We start from the raw sequence: 10,756 nt of genomic DNA, 5'->3' as shown, positions 1-10,756 counted from the left end.
ACTCTTAATAGTCTCTCATTCTTTTAATAGTCCCTTTTTCTCTTGAATGAGAGCAGGAATTTTTTTTATTTGAGTGGGGACTATTTCTGGGCTTACCCCAATTCTCAGTCCCCAGGTGCGTGTCTGTCTTTGTCACTGGCCAGTGACAAAGATAACACTCTACTATAACAGGGGCATTCAAAGCAGGGGCAGCAAACACCACGTGAGGTCTGCTTGGGACCAGCAGCTCGGTGAGGGGTGCTGGTGAGGCAGCGGTGCATGACCCTGGTGCATGTGTGAGGGAAGCACTCGCTGTTTCAGGATGCTCAGGGCTGCTGTGCTCGCTCTGGCTGGATGTTTGCAGCAGGGAACAGGCACCCAGCAGCAGCAGGTGCTTCTGTCTCTGCACTTCCTTCACCCAAGGACAGGGCCTTGCTTTCTCCAGCTAACCCGGGTAGGGTGACCCTCACTTCTTGCCTGACATCCAGTGCTAATGGCATCCCTCCGTGCTGTCCAGAGTAGCACGGGTGGTGAGAGCTTTGGCTGCAAGTACAGCCTGAGCCTGAGCAAAACCAGTTGCAGAGGCTTTTGCCTAGACATGGGATCCTACGTGGAATAGTGGGAGAGGAATTGAAAGGCTCAGCTGAAGCAGATTCTGGACATGGCAGCAGAAGAGGTGCCTCTGGGCAAGCAACTTGGTTTGAGGAAGTACTGGACTTTGGTCTCTTATTGGACAAAGCAGACTTCTTTAAAGAAACAGTCACCTCTTTCTTTCCAGGCTTGCCTTCTTCCACAAACTGTCCGAGAGCAGGCCTGACTCATTGCCTAGGGCAAAAAGGAAATGGTGGAAAATCAGTGTGATCTGTTCATTGTGGCACCTACCTTTGTCCTCAGGATGCTTCCAGAAGCCATCTTTAACACAAAAATAAAATTTTAAAAAGTACAACAGAGTCTAGCTTTTTCAAATAACCATAAATCTGCAAGGCAGAAGATAAGCAGGATAATTATTTTACCACATATAGAGGCACTACAATGCCATACTGGGACAACCAGAAAGGTCAGGGACACAGGGAACATCTGTGGCGAGCTGAGGGCTGTGATCACTTCTCCCTTGTCCACATCTAACAAATGGAACTGCAAACTCATCTTTACTGCCCCTTTGTCAGGTTTATAACTGACATGTTGGCCAGTGAGAGTGTGTGGATCCAGAGGCCTCCCTAGTAGTCTCCAAGTCCTGCTTTTGAGCCTGGGGCTATCAGAGAAGCAACCCTGGATGATTCCTGTGGAGCTGGGATTTGGCTGAAGTGGTGGATCTGAGGCTCCAGGGCTGACAGGCCAGTTGCTCCTTGATGTAAATCCAGTGACATTTTCATTTTGGATTGTATGCCAGTGCTGGCACTGTGCTCTCCACCTGCATGGTAACAGTGTCTGAGGGTCCATGTTGTTGTCCCTTCTGTCTCCATGTGCTGTCCCTTCTGTCTCCTTTGTCTCCATGTGCTGCTGGCAGTTGTTCCATATCCTTTCTGAGAGTACTGGGACTGGGGAAGTCCCTCAGAGGGGTGTTGTGCCTGCAAGCAGAGGGGCCCATCAAGCCTGCCTTACACTCAATTCACCATACAGCACCAGTAAACTAAACTTGGAGGATCTCAGCAATGAAAGTAAGCCCTAGTGGGATGTGTTGGGTTAAATGTGGCCATCTGCTTAACAATGGGAGGGAATAAGGTTGCGTCACAATATAGGTTTTGGAACAGTGATGCTCTTCCTGCATTGTGCAAGCAGTGATGTTTGATGTGTTGGATGTGCTTTCTGCTTTCAGAGCAGGTTTCTCCTTTCTGTGGGAAAAGACACATTCTGAGGAACAAAGTTGGAGTCTGCAGTGTAGAAAAGATGTGTCAGGTGCAAGGAGTGTGAGGAATAGAGCCACAGGAGAGGGAGTTTGGCCTTCTGGGGCAGAAAGCACGTTGAGTCTTGCAAGCCCAGCCATAGCTCTACTGAGGCTCTGGTCTTACAGTAGCAGCAGATGTGGCCAAGCATGTGCTTCTACATAACAGCTGAGGGAAATCAACCACTGTACTCCTCCAAAAAGTGCTGCTCCTCCTCCTTCCCTCCAGCTTTCCCCCTCCCAGCTTCATGCATCCACCTCCTGCTATGAGGATCTGCAGTGCAAAGCTCACTTGACCCTCAATCCTGCCAAAATAGAGGGAGGTGAAGAGCTAGGCTTGAGGGGGGAAGAGTTGGAGGCACCAGCTGAGGTCTGGGAAAGCAGGCGAATGGAAATGGTGCTCAGACATTCACGCTGGCTTATCAGGGAGGGCTTATAGTACCAGAACCAGCCAGGCTGAAGAATGACTTTCCTCAGCTTGAATGACTTAAACTGAGACTAGGCAAAGTCATAGGTATGATAGGTGGGAAAGCCCTGTGGTGGCTTTAAGTTACTTAACTGGGTGGTTATTTTCCACCACAGGGATTTCTTTGATGCTGGGTTGTGACCAAAGCCTTCTCTCCTGTCTTTCTCTTCTGGCTATTTCTTCACCAGCTCTCTCTAAAACACTGTTGTTCCTGGGGATGACCCCTTCTTTTGACCATATAGCAAAAAAACAAAGGGGCATGAGAATTCGTGGGAAAGGGCTTTGGGACAGCAAAACATGACATTTGAAAAGTTACTTCTGCATTTGATTCTTCATGAATTGAATTTCAGAGAATTGGGAAGTGCCGATTTGTGACGGAAGAGGAACATATGAACAAGACCACTGAACACTCTGTTTTATCCATTGGCCTGACAGGGCTTAAAAATATCTGCCTATGCTTCCTTTCTCTGTTTACGTGCTTTGTGTGATGCCATTCAGTGGTGACATTGCCTTGATGCACAAAAAAGTGCTCCTGGAAGGAGGAACAAGGCCACCAACAACTAGCATTCCCTCTTCCAGCTTTGCCCTCACCCTGTGCCTAAATTCGCAGGGCAATGAAGGCCTCAGAGGAGGACACCAAAGACCTTGCTGTGCCATGGTTAGTCCTCTGGTGTGTTCCCAGAATGACCCTGGTCTGGCAGAAAGGATAGGCAAGCTCTTGGCAGCAATGACTAGGCAAAGGAAGCTGCTGACTGTGAAACCTCTTGTTCTTAAAACTAAAGTAGTATTTGAGGTCTGGGAGGACACGGTCTGTCAGGGATCTGCCAGGTATGTGACTGCACAAAGCTGCAAGACACTGTAAAAGGATCTGGTTTGGGGGGAAAAATCAAACATATTTGATTGGTGTCAGACCACACATTATCAAAAGTCTCTTGAAAGTTGAGGAAATAACTCCAGGAGACAGAAAGACGTGTGGGAATAAGGATGCTGCCCCTCTCATAGTTCCAGTACTGCTGTGATCCATATCTCTCCAATGACAGTGGCTCTGCACTGCCTCTGAGCAGTCACTTCTGCGTGAAGCAGAGGAGAAAATCATACTTGTGATTTCATCCTGTATGAAAGCACCTATCCTTGTGCTCTACACCAAACCCTTAGCAGCAGGAGCACAAGACAGCTTCTTGTTTGAAATGAGCTCAGGGCTCTGGCTTTGTGTCAGAGCAGGCATTTGCTGGGTGTATGAAAGGTGTTGGTTCCCGGCCTGTCAAAGCTGCCGCCACGCTGGAGTATCTGGGGAGCTGTAAGAGAGAGAGGAGTGTGAGATCTTTTTGCATGCTGTTCAGTCATCTGCTTGCACTGGGACCGGTGCTTGAAAAGCAAGATGTTGCTTATCCCGTCCTCAGCCTCCAGAGCCTTCTCATTTTCTTGCATTGAATATCCCTGACGTGCCAGCCTCTCTGATGTAACCTAGTCATGCGTGGCTCCACTTGTTTTGGCTGTGATAGTGAAACCTGTGAGGCCACGCTTGGACTGACACGACTGTGTCCAGCCATAAACAAGGCTGGATATGAGGAACCTGTCAGTGCCTTGGGCCCTGGCCAGGAGAAAGCAAACCAGAAGAGCTGATTGCACTCCTTGCTGAAAAGGGTGGTATATGTGGGTGATGGCAGGGGGAAATCAGGGGGCAGCATAATCTCCATGTTCAGGAACTGGCATGTGAAAACACAGTCCAGTGGTAAGAATTTCTCTACCAGCAGAGAGAAGTGTAGCAAAGGTCATTGTTATCATTAAGAAACTAAGGCTGGTGAGGTGTGTGAGCTGGGATCCCCAAGCAGTCAACTAGCCTGACCTCAGTAAATGGGAAATGAGATCAAGTGCAAAATGAGTTTACCAAGGCTATCTCATGCCTGGCTATCGAGGTAGGTTTGTTTTGATAAGATAATTGACTATGTAGACAGTGGACTTCAGAAAGGCAGTCCTTACAGTGCTACAGGCAAAGCCATTAAGCTGGAGAAACAGGGGATTAATGTGAGCATTGTAAGGATTTACCTAAAGAAAAGATGTCAGGAGGTTGTGCCTCAAGGGAAGTGAGCTGGGTGGAAAGGGGTTATTAATGATGCTCCTCAAAGGGGTGATCTTGTTTACCCAGCAGGAAAACAAGCTGTAATCAGATTCAGTCAGGGCTAAATAACTGCAAAGATTTCTCAGCCTATAGAATGAGAAGAGTTGATGGCACCGAGGACTGGAATGGAGGAAACAGGATACAAATCAGCAAGTCAGCAGCACAAGGTGCAAGCTTGTGCACGTAGAGAGTACCCATAAGATGTTTTGTTCCCAGCTTGTCCACTGTCATTTGGAAATTACAGAGTAAGGGGAGTTTGGAGTGATTGATGATGAATTCTTACCATAGTGTAGCCAAGAAAAAGAGGAAGGTGGTCCACAGCCAGTGGATGGGCCTCTGAAAGAAGGCAGATCCGAGTAAATGGCACCCATGCCCCAGTGTTCTGAGAGTTTCCGTCAAAGAAAGTGTGATACCCATGTAAAGGGGGAAATCCCATGTCTCACACTTACAGAAAACTAGGCTTTTTATGTTCAAATGGAAAAGAAACAAACCAAAGCTGGACACCACTTTTAGGTTTGAGGTTCGAATGTTTTCAGGTTTGGTTCTTGTTTCATGATTTGGGGGGTTTTGCTTTTGTTTGTTTTGTCCTGAGCTCCCCCCGCTACCTTCAAATGTCAACCTGGCAGATTTCTGGAATTGAGTCCTTTTGAGCTTTGCTTCCTGAAAGCCCTGAATTTGCGCTTCCCATGTTGCCAACAGATTTGTGTGTACACTAGAGTGAGCTATGTCTGCTGATGCATCAGCAAGGACAGATACATAGCTGTCTCTAAAAAAGCAAATCTGACAAAAAAATGTTGTGTTTGGCAAGAAAACTACTCCAATGTGAGGAGTGACCAGTCTGCAGGTTGCCAGCACAACCTTGCTGCAGATGGAGGTTTTGGAAGCTTTCTGTACTGATCCCTCTACTGAGCATATGCAAATTGAAACCATCTAATGCTTTCTAACAGACATATGGGCATAGTTTTTCAAAGGCTTGGAAGAAGCAGGAGCCCTGATAGTGCTCTTCTGACCATTGAATTTCTTGTTCCAATGCAGAAACAAGCCAGAGCCCATTAAGGATATACAAATACAACCCAAGCATAAGGAAAAAAACCTTCTTACTTTCTTATTGTTAGAGGTTTCTTTTCTTTTTTCTTTTCTTTTTGGTGGATTTTTTTAATAGATCAGTCTAAACCATATCTGACTAAAAAAAAATCATGCCAGCAGATGAAATTTTTTAAATGAAACCTAACTGTGACCAAAGCAGAGAACAGCAATGCCTAGCAGCATTGATTACAGCTACTGCTTTCCACTCTGCTTTTAGCAAAGGTTATAGTTCTGCTCTTTGGAGGTGACTTCCATGGAAATCAATGCCACATTATATATACAAATCTGTGTCAGAATGGTATTCACACTTACATATACAGTGCTTGTCCATATGGGAAAATTGCAGGTTGGAAAGTGGGCTGCGAAGTAGCAGCATGCTCATGGATTCTAATTAACTCCTCGTTTACATGCTCCTAGGGCACAGCAGGGGTGATTTTGCCTTACTTCACTCTGAAAGGCAGGAGAGGACTGAACACAATGGTTTGGGTGAAATTATATGCAACATTTGGAGCTGATTTAATGCCTGTGTTTTTTCAACAGGGACCTGTCCCTTCCCTCTGCCCTCAATCCACCAGATCCTTCTGCTGATGCTGGTTCCAGTAAATTGATGAGACTCACAAAGATGTCCAAGAAAAGCAAGTTTGTTTAATTTTTTTCTTTCCTGGGTTAGCATGTTGAACCAGATTCCAAGGGGGCACTGAGGGATAAGTGTTTCAGAGTGAGATTTGTCCCTGTCTCTGATCAACCATATGGAAGTAATTCTTGGGATTTTTGCAAGCCTGTATCTTGGAAACCAAGGATCATGGGAATCAGCTGTGGATTACTAGAATCAAAACAACGTTCTCAAAAGCAAAACCCACTTAGAGGTTGTCAGTCTTTAGTTGTATTGACAGATTCCTCGAGTTGGCAAGACAAATGCCCAGCAGACCTCATGTAGAAGGCAGAGCTAAAGTGCTGCTTCTCAAATATGCTGCTTCACACCTTGATCCATCCCTTTTACACAGGCATTTTCGTATCTGCATGTCATCATCTTGACACACATTTACTTGCTTACGTTCGCACTGTGTCAGTTTCTCGTTGTCACTGTGGTTTTCTGATCAGAACAGTTTGGTCCTAGAGGTTTTGCAGGGATCCACAGAAGTTCAAAGTCCTCAGACCTTGCCTCTGTGTGATCCACTCCGAAGCCAGCTCAGAACCTCACACTTTCTCCCCCGGTGAATGCAAGGGCAGGCTCTGCTCCCCAGGTAAAAACAGGGCAACGTTGTCCTGTCTGGGTAAGAAACTGGCTGAAAATCATCTTCCCCTTGATGCAGTCACTTGTGCCAAATAGCAAAATGCCTGATTAGGCAAGCTTTCCAGGGAGCTGGCTGTCCTCAGCTGCACCCTGGCACTGCTGATGCCTGGAGCAGGGAGCACAGGTGCCCTGCCTGTGGGGAGAGGCAGGGCTCCAGCAGCCCTCTGAGGCAGGGGAACAGGGCAGGGAGCATGCTGTAAGTGTGCACCCTGGCCTACAGCACTGTAGCCCTCTGAGTTCAGGCAGGTCCCTTTGCAATGCCTGCTCCTTGGTGCATTTCAACCTCTTCCATGTAATAGCACAAAAAAGAAAAATAAAAAAAGGAAAACACCGCCCAGCCTGTACTACCAGGTACTGGGTACCAGCAGTGTCTACCTGATCTCTCACCCGGTTTGGCAGCCAGTGCTGCTGCATGTGTTGCTGTCTTGTCCCTACTCTCTGTCCCGGGGCCACGGTGAGGGTAGTCAGGATGAGGCCATCTCAGCCACAGAGCTTCAGTTCCCTGCCAGCCTAAGCTGCTTGTGAAAACAGGACCGGTGCTGCCAGCCCTATGTGCCTGCAGAAGCTTACAACATAGCAGCACAAATAGTAACTTACAGCACAGCCAGACACAAAGTTTGAGCCACCTGTGTGCTGATATAGCTGGTGTGAATGTTAAAAACCAATAAAACCAGCCTGTGTCTTCTTCCCAGCCTGGTACTTCCAAGGGCTGTGACTCCCTGACAGGGAGGTCTGGCACAACCATCGCAGGCAGTGCATCCATCCTGCTTTATTGAGGGGAACCAGCATATATTTGCGGCTCTTTCTTCACTCACTGGGGCAGAAAACATAGGAGATTGGGTTCTCCTTTTGTGAGCACCCTTGCTGCAAAGGAAGAGCTTGCAGGAGCCAGCCTGGAGGGAAGGTGTGGATGAGGGCGGCTCTAAGTGCCAGCTTGCATGCAGAGACCTGCTCATTCTCTCCTGCATGCACTGGGTGAGCACGCTGGCTTCTTCTGCGTGGTGGTTGCACAGAAAGGGATCCCTCAATGCAACAAGGTACAGCAGTCCAGTGGGTCCCATACAGCAGTTTGCTGTGAGGGTAATTGAAGAAGGTTAATCCCAGATTATTCTGGCAGTTTTGTCAAGAAGCCCTGGTGCTTTGAGCAGTAAAAATCAAACACCCACGCAATAATTGGGTCAAAGTTACACTCGTCAAACAATGGGCATGCATTTTTCCCGCATTTCCCCCTCTGTTTCTGAGTTCAGGAGATTTTTTTAAAACTTTATCCATCACTCTTGACTTACCATGGCACAGGAGACACGCTGCCTGTGCTTTGTAATGTGCCATGTCACCAAAGCACGTTATCTGCCTGTGCAGCGCCGAGCAGTGCTGCACTGATCGTGTGGCACTTGTCCCATCCCCAGCACACTTGGACAGCAGAATCCCTCTGCCTTGGTCTTATGAGGGCAGAGCCTGGCCCCTTCACATTACTGAAATAAAGAATCTGTGGAACTGATTAGCTGAGGGATAATGGGAAGCACAGTCTTCTAGCTTGGATGTTACCTGAGTGCAAAGCTCTCAGCCCTGCCACAGCATACAAACCATTCCTGAGGGCCAGCGGACTGCTGATCATGCCAGACAGGCTGCAGAACAACAGTGCACCAAGCCCAGAGCACTCTGCAGGGGTAAACACCGGCTCTGAGCCCTTCCCCCAGGTTTAAAATGGCTTTCACAGGTCCAGTGAGGACTTCCTTGAGCCCAGGGTGGTGGAGGAGCACAGTGCCTAGGGAATGATGCCAGGTGAAGGATTCCCAGCAAACATTTGCTGAACAGAGGGAGCCCAGCACAGGGACACTGCCTGAGATCTCCTTCGGTGGTACCCTGAGCACCAGTGCACATGGAATGCCAAATCTATTGGAGTGGGGCCATCACCCAGCAGCATCTCTGGGTGAAATTAGAAGGGTCTGGAATATGAGCTCCATTCCAAGCTCTGAGGGGTCGATGCTGTCTGTTCTGCCATGCTGAACGTAGGTTGCACAAGTGAAATCTGTTGTTGTTTCTAAAGTCCTATTTTTTTTCTTTTTTTTTCTTTTTTTTTTTTTGTAAACAACATTATGCTTGGGCTCCAGTCTGTGCCAAGATGAAGCATTTAACTTCTTCAAATCTTGAAAGTTTTAGAGTCTGAAGGTTGGGGATGGCTAGGGGGAAAAGCAAGAACAAGAAATCTCTTGAGCTGTGGGGGGTTTGTTATTCTTATTTTCCACTGTAAGGTGAAAGGGATTTTCTGTAATGTGAAACTGTCAGATTTTCATCTTATTTCACAAAGTAATTTTATTTTGTTACTGATATTGTGTAGAAACAATCTCTCTTAAGGCTGCCTTTTGCCCTTCTCTTACAGGAAAATAAAAATTGGTGTCATTTAACTCCACTGATAAACAGATGAGTATTACCAGCTGAATTCAGTTCATTACTCCACATACCTTGTATTCCATATGCCGGTATTGGAACCATAAAATGCTGACAGGACAAGAGGAAATAGACTCAAGTTGTGCTAAGGGAGGTTTAGTTTGAATATCAGAAAAAATTTCTTCACCAGAAGGGTTACTGAGCCCTGGAACAGGCTGCCCAGGGAAGCAGCTGAGTCTCCATCCCTGGAGGTATTTAAAAGATGTGTAGGCATAGTGTTTAGGAACATGGTTTAGTGGTGGAATTGGAAGCACTGAGTTAGTGGTTGGACTCAATGATCTTAAAGGAATCTTCCAACATAATTCTGTGATTCTAAAAAAAAAAAATCCCTAAAAATATTACTTCCCATTCAAAGTGGATATTCTTGTATTAAAAGCATGCAGATGTGCTTTTAGTTCAGATTAACACAGATTGGAATATCTGTCTACCTTGAAAACAGTAAAAGGTATCCTAGTTCTGTAGGAAGGTGTATGGTCATGAATCCTCGAGGGAGAGTAGGTGCTGTGTTTTGGTTCTCAGTATTTACCCAGTTCTGACCTTTCTGATATTTTTCTGAGGTGTCAATTGAGAAAGAGGGGGAGGTTGGGTTTTTTTGTATGCTCCTACCCTACAATAAATGTTCAAAATAATGATGTCTGGCTGCACTGAAAGTACATTTCTGCAGCGGTGGCTTTGCCATGGAAAAAGTTGGTGATGTCAGTGGGTCTACAGGAGAAATGTAGCAGCAATGTATTTGGACAGATTTCCCTTTGAGTGCAAAGGATTTCTACCACAAGTGCTGATTAGTGAAATTAATTTTCCCTACACAGCACATATGCTGCAAGATTTCACTTGTCTTTTCTGCTTTTTCCCTAATGGTTTCTATGAAAGCAAAGGAAAAATGTAGTGTGTGCGATGGTCTTGTGTCTTCCTCTTTTCCACAGGAAACGTTTTTAGCAGAATTTAAAGGCCCTTTCTTATTACATCCAAGCTTCCCTTTTCAAGCTGCAATACTTTCTCTACCTGTTTAAACCTGTTTCTGGAGCACACATAGATGAAACGCTGAAGGCTTATTCAAGTGCATGAGAAAGTTTATTTCTATGGGGAATTTGCTTTAAAATGGAGGGCTTATATTACCTGCTGCAGTGCTCATAGAAAGCAGTGTCTTTTGAACGGTGAGTTCAATATATATGAGTCCTGCAACTTTGTTAGTGTCCTAAAGATGCATAATACCTCTTCCCTTGAACTCATAGATTCCAAGAATCAAGGATATGTGCTTAGGGAAACTTTAAGTGATGGAAAAATTATGACTTCTGCCTCTGATCAAAGCAGAACAAAGCATTTGATTGCTGCCCTCTCTCAGTTATTGCAGTCTCCTTGCAATCAGGGAGCTCTCCAAAGGAGAACACACCAAGAATGGCAATACCTAGAAAAAGAGAAGGAGCTTTAACTGAGAATAGCATCCACGAGTTCAGCTGCCTATCTAAAATTTAGTCAGCCTTA

Source organism: Empidonax traillii, unplaced genomic scaffold (genome assembly GCF_003031625.1).
Source record: "Empidonax traillii isolate 1590-97213 ecotype Southwest subspecies unplaced genomic scaffold, ASM303162v1 scaffold236:size2090792, whole genome shotgun sequence".
Lineage (NCBI taxonomy): Eukaryota > Metazoa > Chordata > Aves > Passeriformes > Tyrannidae > Empidonax > Empidonax traillii.
This window is presented reverse-complemented; position numbering follows the sequence as displayed.